General features: G+C 39.1%; 1 pseudogene; it reads right to left on the reverse strand.

Moving 5' to 3' along the window:
- Nucleotides 1-970: 970 nt before the first annotated feature.
- LOC112313163 (RCC1 and BTB domain-containing protein 2 pseudogene) lies at nt 971-2512 on the reverse strand (annotated as a pseudogene).
- Nucleotides 2513-12035: the final 9523 nt, after the last annotated feature.

Here is a 12035-nt window from a genome sequence, read left to right on the forward strand (position 1 = left end):
CTTCACTCTGTCACCAGCTCAGGTGTACAACTTTGCCTGGGTGGCTGCAGGATGGGCTGAGCCTCCTCATCTATTTTAAACTACCTAGAACTAGCAATATTCAAAATCATAGTTGGATTTCCTTCCAACGTTGTATACAAAAAGAAAGAAAAATAAACAAAAAACAACAAACAGTGAGAGAAAAAATACAAACTTTTTGCTTATTTCTTAGGGGACCACCAGCATTGTAAATGTGGTCCATCATTGACCAAAGCATTGTTATGCTGCATGGCTGTATGTATATGGGCATAGTAACAGAATTTAGAAATAATTAGCATTTCTGATCAGAGCATTTAATGCCTTTTACATCAACTTTAGATTGCAACATATAGGGAAGAATGACCACATTCCCTCTTTTTTTTTTTTTAAGATTTTATTTATTTATCTTTAGGCAGAGGGGTAGGGTGGGAGAAAGAGAGGGAGAGAAACATCAATGTGTGGTTGCCTCTTGTGCATCCCCTACTGGGGACCTGGCCTGTAACCCAGACATGTACCCTGACTGGGAATCAAACTGCCGACCTTTTGGTTCGCTGGCTGGTACTCAATCCGCTGAGCCACACCAGCCAGGGCCACCATCCCTCTTTTGACAGACCGTAGATATTCAGCCAAGCACAACTCATCATAAATACTATTAAAGAGAAGTTATTCTCTGGCTTTTCGGGGAAAGTGGAAGTGCTAAAATATTTTTTCCTGTAGGTGAGATTCAATTTTTAAAGATTTTTAAAATTTACTTTTAGAGAAAGGGGTGGGGAGGGAGAAAGAGAGGGAGAGAAGCCTCATGTGTGAGAGATACATCAATTGGTTGCCTCTCACAAGCCCCAGCTGGGGACCTGGCCCACAACCTAGGCATGTGCAACTGGGAGTCTTACTGGTGACGTTTTGGTTCACAGCTTGGTGCTCAATATTCTGAGTCACACCAGCCAGGGCAGGATCAATTTTTAAAGGCTTCTACTATGCTTGCTTTGCTGATAAAGTTATTCAGGAGATCTTGGTTCATTTCTTCAAAGCCAGAAATTTGTGTTATTATAGTCAAATGGTTTCTGCAAAACCTGAAGCAGAATTCTTTCAAATCCTCAGTGTCATATACTTCATTCACAGCAACAGAGAGCAGAGCAATGGCGTTCCCCTCACAGATTCCTTGCTTGATAGTTTGTTGGCAGAGCTTTTTCAAACAACTTCCTCTATAACATGTAGCTACATCCTAGCAATCCTACTGCTTCCTCAGGAGAAAGGCTAATGCTGTTTGTGTACAGCTATTCTAGGAAGACTTGGTAAACAGGATATGAAATATCATCGTCACTATTCCAACACCTTGTACATAAATGTACTTTCCATCCACCAGAAATTTCAGGTCTGCGATGTTGGGGTTTACAAATTCCCCTCTTCAGTGACTCAGTCACTCTGAGTGGTAGTCATGTTCCACAGAAAGGAGATGCCAGGAGACAGTGGGAGTGGCAAAGCAGGCATATTGTCCCTGCAGGAAAGGTGGGTGAGGTGAAGCAAAATCACTGAGTGGGCTGGCACAGTCCCCATGTGTACACATATTCCCCCTGGGTCTTAAAAGCAGGTGTGTGGGCAGAGTGGCAGACTGCAAGTTCTATCATTCTGTTCTATTCCACAACGACAGGAGTAGAATAGGACTGGTTACTTGTATTGCCAGTGCTCAACTTGCCATAAGAATTTGCACCCCAAGCATCTACTTGGCCTTCTTCTGTTAGTACTTACGTGTGTGTGTAGCCACTGGAAACCTGCTGGACATGAATGCCTTGTGAAGCTGCTATTCTACAGAGACTTGACTGGTTGCTACTACTGCTAGGTCCAAGCTGCCCGTTTCCCTTGTAACCCCAGCTGTAAATCTCCCCACTGCCCACCAAAGCCATTGAGCACATCTGGCCACATGCTATGTTCACAACTACTTTACTCTGTAAGCAGCCAGTGTGTCTTCAAGGAATCAGCTAGTTAGCTGTTGATCCAGAGCCTACCTGCCCAGAGTTATTATAAACCCAGACAAATACCTCCCCATCAGATGTTGGCACCAAAGAATGGCAAGATCCACAGGCAACTTCAATCAACTTGTTTGTTTGACAAATTACTTAGCAGAAATATGACAGGGCACCAAACCATGATTTGTTGTCCCATTGTCCAGCTGGCTACAAGCTTTATGACTTCAGGTAAAGACTTCTCCTACCGTGTTGCAAGGGCAATATGTGAATGACTCCCACAGCTGAGGCAGGTTATTTTTTTATTTTTATTTTCTGCCACTTAAAGAATCCCATCTTCAAGGTTCAGTGGTGCTCTGGACATCACTTAATCCCAAACATCCACAATGGTTTGTGCCAGGCATGAAAATGTCATCATTTACAGTAGTATATAAAACTTCATTGCCAGCACTGCCAAAGACACAAGCCTGATGAAATAACTGACATTCCTCAGAATAAAGGGAGAAAAGTGGCCATTTTCCTACATCTAACATGTTCAAAGATGACAGAGTAGCCTGCACTGGCTTCCACTTTCTCCATAAAAAAGGGCAAGTTCTTCCCTACTGACTCAGTCCTATCCAGTTCCTAAGCACAGGTCCTCTGCCTATTCTTTAATTGGTCTGTTTGGGTTTTTTGGTTTTGTTTTTTTTTGTTTGATGTTAAGTTGAATGAGTTCCTTATATATTTTGGAAATTAATCCCTTATCCAAAGTATCATTGGCAAATATGTTCTGCCATATGGTGGGTCCCCTTATCATTTTGTTGATGACTTTTGCTGTGCAGAAGCCTTTTAGTTTGACACAGTCCTACTTGTTTATTTTTCTTTTGTTTCCCTTGACCTAGAAGGTATATCAGCGAAAATATTGTTACAAGACATGTCAAAAATTTTACTGCCTAACTTTTCCTGTAGTATTTTTATGATTTCATGACTTACATTTAAATCTTTTGTCCATTTTGATTTTATTCTTGTGTATGGTATAAGTTGGTGATCTAGATTCATTTTTTGCATATACCTGTACAATTTTCCCAACACCATTTATTGAAGAGACTATCTTCACTCCTGTGTACCATTTTGCATCCTTTGTCAAATATTAATTGACCATAAAAGCATAGGTTTAATTCTGGGATCTCTGACCTGTTCCATTAATCTGTATGCCTGTTCTTATTCCAGTATCAAGCTACTTGATTACAATGGCTTGTAGTTTAGTTGGATATCAAGTTGATTCCTCCAACTTTGTTCTTTTTTTCTCAAGATTGATGATCCCCTTTAGGGTTGTTTTTTGTCCCTCATAAATTTTTGGAATATTCATTCTAGATCTGTGAAATATGCCATTGGAATTTTAATAAGAATTGTGTTGAATCTATAGATTGCTTTGGACATTTTAATGATGTTAATTCTACCAACCCATGAACATGATATATACTTCCACTCATTTGTATATTCTCAATATTTTTAATTCAATGTTCTATAGTTTCCTGAGTGTATGTCTTTCACCTTCTTGGTAATATTTATTCCTAAGTACTTTATTTGGGGTTTTTTTGTCATTGTTGTTGCTATAGTAAATGAGATTGTTTTCTTACTTATAGCTCATTATTGGGGTATAAAAATGCCACTGATTTCTGAATATTAATTTTGTATCCTGCTACTTTGCCAAATTCATTATTAGGCCTAATTTTTTGATGGAGTCTTCAGGGTTTTGTATATACAGTATGATGTCATCTGCAATTGACAGCTTTACTTCTCCCTTTCCAATTTGGATGCCTTTTATTTCTTCTTCTTGTCTGATTGCTGTGGCTAGGACTTCTAGTACTATGTTGAATAAAGTGGTAAAAGCAGAAAACCTTGTCTTGTTCCTAATTGTAAAAAAACACTTTTATTTTTTTTGCCCACTGAGTATGATGTTGGCTGTAAGGTTTTTAATGTGTGGCTTTTATTATGTTGAGGTGTGATCCCTCTATTCCCACTTTGTTGAGAGTTTTTATTATAAATGAGTGCTGGATTTTATCAAATGCTTATTCTGTAGCTATTGATATGATCTTGTCATTTTTATCTTTCATTTTGTTAATGTGATGCATTACATTTATTGATTTGTGAGTATTGTATCAACCTTGCATCCTTGGAATAAATCCCACTTGATAACAGTATATGATCTTGTTAATGTATTTCTGAAACTGGTTTGCTAATATTTTGTTGAGGGTTTTTAGCATCTATGGCCTATAATTTTCTTTCTTTGTAGTGTCCTTATCTGATTTTGGAATTAGGATAATGCTAGCCCTGAACAAGGAGCTTGGAAGTCTTCCCTGTGCTTGAATTTTTGGGAATAGTTTGAGAAGGGTAAGTGTTAGTTCTTCTTTGAATGTTTGGTAAAATTCTCCTGTGAGGCCACCCTGTTCAGGATATTTATTTGCTAGGAGTTTTTTGATTACTGCTACAATTTCATTATTTGTAATCAGTCAATTCAGGTTTTCTGTTTCTTCCTGATTTTGTTTTGGAAGTTTGTATGTTTCTAGAAATTTACCCATTTCACTCAGGTTGTTCAAATTGTTGGCATATAGTTGTTCATAGTATTTTCTTACAATACTTTGTATTTCTGTGATATCAGTTGTTACTTGTCCCCTTTTATTTCAGATTTTATTTATTTGGGTCCTCTCTTTTTCTGTGATGAGTCTGATTAAAGGTTTTCCAACATTGCTTGTTTTTTCAAATAACCAGCTCATGATTTCATTGATTTTTTTGTTGTTTTTAGTTTCTACATCATTTATTTCTGCTCTGATCTTTATTATTTCCTTCCTTCTACTTTCTCTGTGCCTTGTTTGTTTTTCTTTATCTAGTTCTTTTAAGTGTAGGGATAGATTGTTTGCTTGAGATTTTTCTTGCTTCTTGAGGTGGGCCTGTAATGCTATGCACTTCCCTCTCAGGACTGCTTTTGCTGTGTCCCATAGGTTTTGGGTTGTTGTGTGTTCATTTTCATTTGTTTCCAAGTAATTTATTTTTTATTTTATCGCATTATTAACCCGTTGATTGTTTAATAACATGCCACTTAACCTCCATGTGTTTGAATGTTTTTGAGTTTTATTATTATAGTTGATTTCTAGTTTCATGCCATGGTGATTCAAGAAGATGCTTAATATGATTTCAATATTCTCAAATTTGTTAAGATTTATTTTGTGTCCTAACAGGTGGTCTTTGAGACTGTTCTATGTGCACTTGAGAAGAATGTATATTCTGCTTCTTTCAGATGAAATGTTCTGTAAATTTCAGTTAAAGCCATCTGATCTAATGTGTCATTTAAGGTCGCTGTTTTCTTGATAATTTTTTTTTCTTTTTGTTCTGAAAGATCTATCTGCTGATGACAGTGGGGTGTTAAAATCTCCTACTATGACTGTATTGCTATTGAATTCTCCCTTAAAGTCTGCCAAGTATTTCTTTATATATTTAGTTGCTCCTGTTTTTGGTGCATATATGTTTATAGGGGTTATATCTTCTTATGAGATCAATCCATTTTGTATTATGTAGTGGCCTTTGTCTCTTGTGTCAGCCTTTGTTTAGAAGTCTGGTTTGTCAGTTCTAAGTATTACTACTCCAGTTTGTTTCTGTTTCCATTAGCATAAAATGTTTTTTCCATCCCTTTGCTTTCAGCCACTATGAGTCTTTTGTTCTGGGGTGGGTCTCTTGTAGACAGCATATGCATGGGTCATGTTTTCTTATCCATTCAGCTACCTGGTGTCTTTTGATTGGAGCATTCAATCCATTTATATTTAATGTTATTATTGATAGGTACTTATTTCTTGCCACTTTATTGCTATGCCTGTGTTCCTCTCTTTCTCTATTTCTTCCTCTTCTTAAAGCAGTCCCTTTAACATTTCTTGCAACACCGGTTTGGTGGTAAAGCACTCTTTTTGGAGGTTGGGGGACTGCCAACCTCTTTATTTAACCTTCAATTTAAAATGATAGGCTTGCTGAACACCCTAGTCTTGGTTGCAGGTTCTTGCTTTTTATCACTTTGAATACTTCATACCAATCCCTTTTGGCCTGAAGTGTTTCTGTTGACAAATCAGGTGATGTCTTATGGGAATTCCCTTGTAGGTAACTAACTGTCTCTCTCTTGCTGCCTTTAAAATTGTCTCTTTGTCTTTAACTTTTTCATTTTAACTACGATGTGTCTTTGTGTGGATCTCTTTGGGTTCATCTTGATTGGGACTCTTTGTATTTCCTGAACTTGTGTGACTTTTTCTTTCACCAGGTTAGGGAAGTTTCCTGTCATTATTTCTTAAAACAGGTTCTCTATCCTTTGCCTACTCTATTCTCCTTCTGGTACTCCTATGATTTGGATGCTGTTATGCTTGATGTTGTCTTTGAGGTTTCTTACACTTTCCTCATTTTTTAAAATTCTGTTTTCAATTCTCTCCTTGGGCACTTACTATTATCTTGCTCTCTAATCACTGATTTGATACTCTCCTTTGTATAACCTACCATTGATTCCTTCTAGTATATTCTTCATTTCAGATAGTGCATTATTCATTTTTGACTGATTCATTTTTGTAGTTTCTATGTCTTTTTAAATGATTACGATCTCATTGTTTAAATTCTAACAGAAATAATCCATTCTTCCCCCAAGTTCCTTATAACCATTATTTTAAACTATTATTCACCTGGTGTTTTGGTTGCTTCCATTTCATCCATTTAATTTAATTATTTTTACTGGGGATTTCTCTTATTCTTTTGTAAGGGACATTTTTCTTTGTTTCCCCATTTTGTTCTTTTGTATTAGGTAGATCTGCTATAACTCCACACTTGTTATGATGGTTTCCTGATGAAAGTGTTTTGTTGGGCTCAGTGGCATAATCTTCCAGAGCACCTGATCTCCAGGCTTCAGGAATGTTTCTTATGGGCTATGTACACCTCCTGTTGTAGTTGAGTCTTAACTACTGTTGACCCTTTTGTGTATGGTTTGACCCACCAGGCTAAGTGATTATAAGGGTAAACTTTGATTACTGTGTATGAGACTGTGCAGGGACTGATCCCCTAGGTGTTGTCCCCAGGAAGGTCTGGTGCTGGCTGAAATCCTCTTTTGTGTGTGCTGCTTATGTGGCTAGTTGGGTCAATCTCTGGTGTGGTCCGAAGCCCATCACTATTATGTTGGCTCTGGGATCACTTGGGTGGAGTTCAGATACAAATCACTGTAAAATGTTGTGTGTAACTAGCCTTGGGCTTCCTGTCTGTAACTATCACACTGTTCATTGTTTGTATCTATGTCTACTGGGTTTGTGTGAGAGGGGCCAGGTTGAGTACCAGAATCAGCTTCCTGGAGCTCTGACCTGGGGGAAGATCAGTAAAAGTCCAAGGCTTTCTGGAGTTGGCTCCACCTGTCACCTATTCCCCCCATCCTGAGATTGCCTGGACTTCCTCCAGAGTCTTATGAAGAAAGGCTGTTGAGTGAACCCAAGCTGGCCTGCTCTACTGACCCTCCCTCAGGGCCAAAGCTCAGTAGGGCAAGGTTACCAGAATGGGAGGATGGGGTTAGTGGGCTCCCTACTTTAAGGCCACATGGCCAGGCACTCAATTTGGAGAATGTGGCCCCTACTCCTGAGCCATGCCATTCAGACTCTACTAGAGTCTCCAACTATAGCTCCCACATGAGGAGCACACCACAGGTTCAAGCTGGTTGCAGCTAGCTGTCACTTCTGTAGCAGTAAGCTCAGGAGGACAAGATAGTGTTATGGGGACTCAGGCAAAGAGGTCAAGAAAGACTTCCAATGGAGGTGGTACCAGTTGTACCACAGGGCAAGTTGCACTGCTTCCCTTAGCTCTGCAGTCATGCTTGCTTAAACCCAAGACTGGAGCGCTGAGGTAGATACACTCTGAATGTCCCATCTCTGAGCAGAGCCTCCTTCCCCCCCAACTTGTGAGATTGAACCCAGCAGGATGGGATGAAAGGGCAATGAAAATATATCAAGGCAGTCTACTTTTGGAGGTGGTAGTGGCTTGCATGAGGGGAGCAAGCTGCATGTTTCCCTGTAGCTCTGTAGCCAAGCCATCAGAGATCCTAATGGAACTGCATTTTAAAGTTTCTGGCTTTAGGCTGTGCGACCTGCTCCCTTTTCCCCTGCAGGACTTGTAGGAACAGATCGAGTCAGCCCTTTTTTGTGAAGGTGCTGACCTTTGGGAGAAACACAAGCTGCTCCCTGAGGCTCTGCAGTGTGCCGCCAGAGACCCTTACAAAAGGCTTCGAGGAGGTGGTCCTGAAGGTACCAGTTCTGAGTTGTGCTGTCTTCACCTGTGGGACTGAGCCTAGCAGGATGAGATCTGTGAAATTTGTGAATGCAAATCAAGGCAGATCTTCACTAGAGATGGTGCAAGCCCATGAGAAGGGAGCAAGCTGAATGACTCTCCCTAGCTCCACAGCTGCATGCCACCAGCAACCCTGACAAGAAGTATTTTGTTGGGGGTGGTACCTGTCTATCCCATGGTAGGGGAGAACGTTTGGTCCTTGTATGAAAGCCACTCAGTTCAATGACCATCTGGTATTCTGCCTATAGTTTCTCCAAAAAGAGAGCACACCTCAGGTCCCAACTTGGAGCAGCCAACAGTCCTTTCTACTGCACTCAAGCTTGGCAGTAGGGTGGTATTGCCAAAGAGGACCAGGTTAGTGCACTTCCTCCAGCTGGTGCTGTAAGAATAGGGGTGCTTGACCATGAAAGATGGCACCTAAAGGCAGTGTGAGATATTACCTCAGGGCCTGGACTTCTGTGGCCAGTCCTCTAGATCTCTCTTTGAAACCATGCCACACAGATCTCTTTATGGCTTCTGTATGCCCTGAGTTTCTTTCCCTCTACCAGAGCCCTGGGTGAGTGCCCAAGAGTAAGCTCCTGTGTGTTGGCCTTTTAGGAGAGCACCTGGGATTCTAGCAACACTCCCTCTCTTTCCAGTGGATAGAGGCCCCACTGATTTTTGCTGAAAAATGCTATGCTAGCTCATCTTCTTGGCCCTGGTGCTCTGCTTTGGGGGTCCTGGCATGAGGTTAGGACCCTTCTCTCCTTGGTTAAGGGGATTTTTGAAGCTGAGATATTCCTCCAGCTTCAGCCATTGCACCTGGGTACAGGGAACAGCCATGTCCACATCTCCACCCTCTTACCAGTCACTTTGTAGCTCTTCTATATATCCTTGGATATAGTACTCCTGTTCAGCTGTCCTTCAGTTGGTTATTCAGGTTGCCTGCTCTATATTTTAGCTGAAAATCTGGTTTGGCAGCGGGAGAAGGTATGTAGCTTCCACTGACTCAGCAGCCATCTTGTCTTTTTGTCTTTTTGCTTGTTGATATTTTTCTTTGCCATGCAAAAACTTTTTAGTTTGTTGTAATCCCATTTGTTTGTTTTTTCCTTTTGTTTCTTTTGCCTGAGGAGATACATCCAAAGAAACATTACTAAGAACAACATCAGAGAGTTTATTGCCTATGTTTACTTCCAAGAGTTTTATGGTTTGAGGTCTTACATTTAACAGCTGATTTGAGAGATACAAACAAAATATTTTCTTAAATATTGTTACATATATCAGGTACATAGACTCAAAGTTATGATTAGTTGCATGACTAATGTTAATGTTAATTGTACATGACTAATGTTAAGCCATAACGTTTAAACCATCAGTTTGTTTATAACATGTGTTTTTTAAGGGTGTGTGATATACTTGATAGTAAATTGTATCTGAGAGATAATGTGAAATCTGAAGTCAGTGCTGGTGTAGCTTTTTCCCCCCATAAACTTTGAAGTCAATGTCATGGGTCTTTTTCATTTACTATTGAAAATGGCTGGAAAAATGTATTAATGTGATAATCCAACTGGTATCGAAGAACTTCAATGAATGTTCCTCAAGTCTGATGATGACAACGATAGGATCAAATGCGAAAACAAAAGTACTTTAGAAAATGAAGATTATGTGGAAGTTAGTTTAGAAGATTTGGATACAGAGCAAGATATTTCTAGTGAAGAAAGTGAAGATGAATTAGACATAAATGAAGGGTATTTTTTGAAAGGGTAAAGGATCAAAATGGAGTAAAAATCCAATAATAAGACAAATTGGAAAACAGCTACAGAATATTTTGTGTCAAATTCCACTTGTTTGGCCAAACACACACAAAAAAATGCCAACACAGAACTTGAAATCGGAACTGCTTTATCACAAATGATATTTTAGATCTAATCTTATTATTTACAAATAAATACATTGATTCTATCTTGAGCCAGAAAGACATGCTAAACGAATAGACAAAACAGAATTGAAAGCATTTTTAGGCCTTTTACATATAGCTGGTTTATATCATGGCAATTGGCTAAATTTTCAGGATTTATGGGCTACATATTGTAGTAGTATTGAACTTTATAGACTTAGGATATCTTTATGGAGATTTAGATTTATTCATAATTGTATCATGTTTGATGACAAACTTACTGGCTTAGAACATCTGCAAATGGACAAATTAGTGGCTGTGAGAGACATTTTCTCAGCATTTATAGTAAATTGTAAATTATGTTACTCTAGGAGACAGAATGTAACAATAGACAAAATGTTACCTGGATTTAGAGGCAAATGTGGGTTTTGGAAACATATTCCATACAAGCCCAGTAAATACGGTATAAAAAGTTTTGCTATGGTCAATTAAAAAGTATTTTACACAGACAAACTTGAAATATGAAGGACTGCCTGGAAAAGTTTAACCATTGTTAATACAATGAGAGCGGTTTGCACAACATTGATGTAACCTGGCAGCCAAGAAGAATGGACTGGAATGCACATGCATGAACAACAACGACTTCACTGTACTAGTCAGTGGGGGCTGTAGATGCCATTGAGTGAGCATGTGTACTGTGTGGCCATTGCATTCAAAATGACTGAGTGAGTAGAGCAATGAATCTGCATCGAATTTTGCATTAAGCTCGAACATTCTTCCACAGAAACTATTCAGAGAATTCAGAAAGCTGAAGCTATGGGCAACTGGTGATTGGCAGTTTCATCATGACAATGAACCTGCTCATGCATCAGGTCTCATGCAGCTTTTCACCTGGGTGAAACATCAAGTCACCCAGGTGACACAGCCACCTTACAGCCCTACGAATTCTGGCTTTTCCCAAAGCTAAAATCACCTTTGAAAGGGAAGAGATTTCAGACCATAGATAAGATTCAGGAAAACATGACAGGGCATCTGGTGGTGACTGGGAGAACTGTGTGAGGTCCCAAGGTGCCTACTTTGAAGGGGACTGATGCATTATTGTCCTATGTACAATGGTTCTTGTATCTCGTATCTTCTTCAATAAATGTCTCTATTTTTCATATTACATGGCTGGGTACCTTCTGAATAGACCTTGTGTATGCTGGTAAGCAGCCCAAAAGTCCTTACTTAACTAGTAATAAAGCAGCAGATGTAATCAAGAGACTTGAGGGATCCATTTACTCATTAAGACATAATATTACAGCAGATAACTAGTTCACTGGTATAAATCTTATCTCCAACTTAAAAAAGAAGTGACTTCCATACATAGGTGCTGTTTGTAAGAATAAACCCCAACTACCACCTGAATTTGTGTCTTCTAAAAACAGGCTCAAAAAATCTAACTTATTTGATTTGGGTTTGGTGAAGATTGCGTACTTGAATCTCATACACTCAAAAAGGGAGGAAATGTAATTTTAGTTTCAAGTATGCATTTCAATGATGCTGTAATTTTGTAGATTCACAAGAGCCAGATACAATAGAATATTACAACCAAATGAAGTCAGGAGTTAACACTGTGGATCAAGTGATAGGTACATATAATGTGGCCAGGAACACCAGAAGATAGCCTATGTTTTTATTCTACACAATTTGGGATGTTGCAGGAGTAAATGCTCAGATTATTCATATGCCGAACAGCAACATGAAAATAAGGCACAGAATATTTATTAGAAATCTCGTAACACAGTTAGTGTCAAAACAAATAAAAAGGTGTTCAGAAGTCTCTACAGGTGTGCATAAGCCTTTACACC

The sequence above is a fragment of the Desmodus rotundus genome, chromosome 2 (genome assembly GCF_022682495.2).
Source record: "Desmodus rotundus isolate HL8 chromosome 2, HLdesRot8A.1, whole genome shotgun sequence".
In the NCBI taxonomy this organism is placed as follows: Eukaryota; Metazoa; Chordata; class Mammalia; order Chiroptera; family Phyllostomidae; genus Desmodus; species Desmodus rotundus.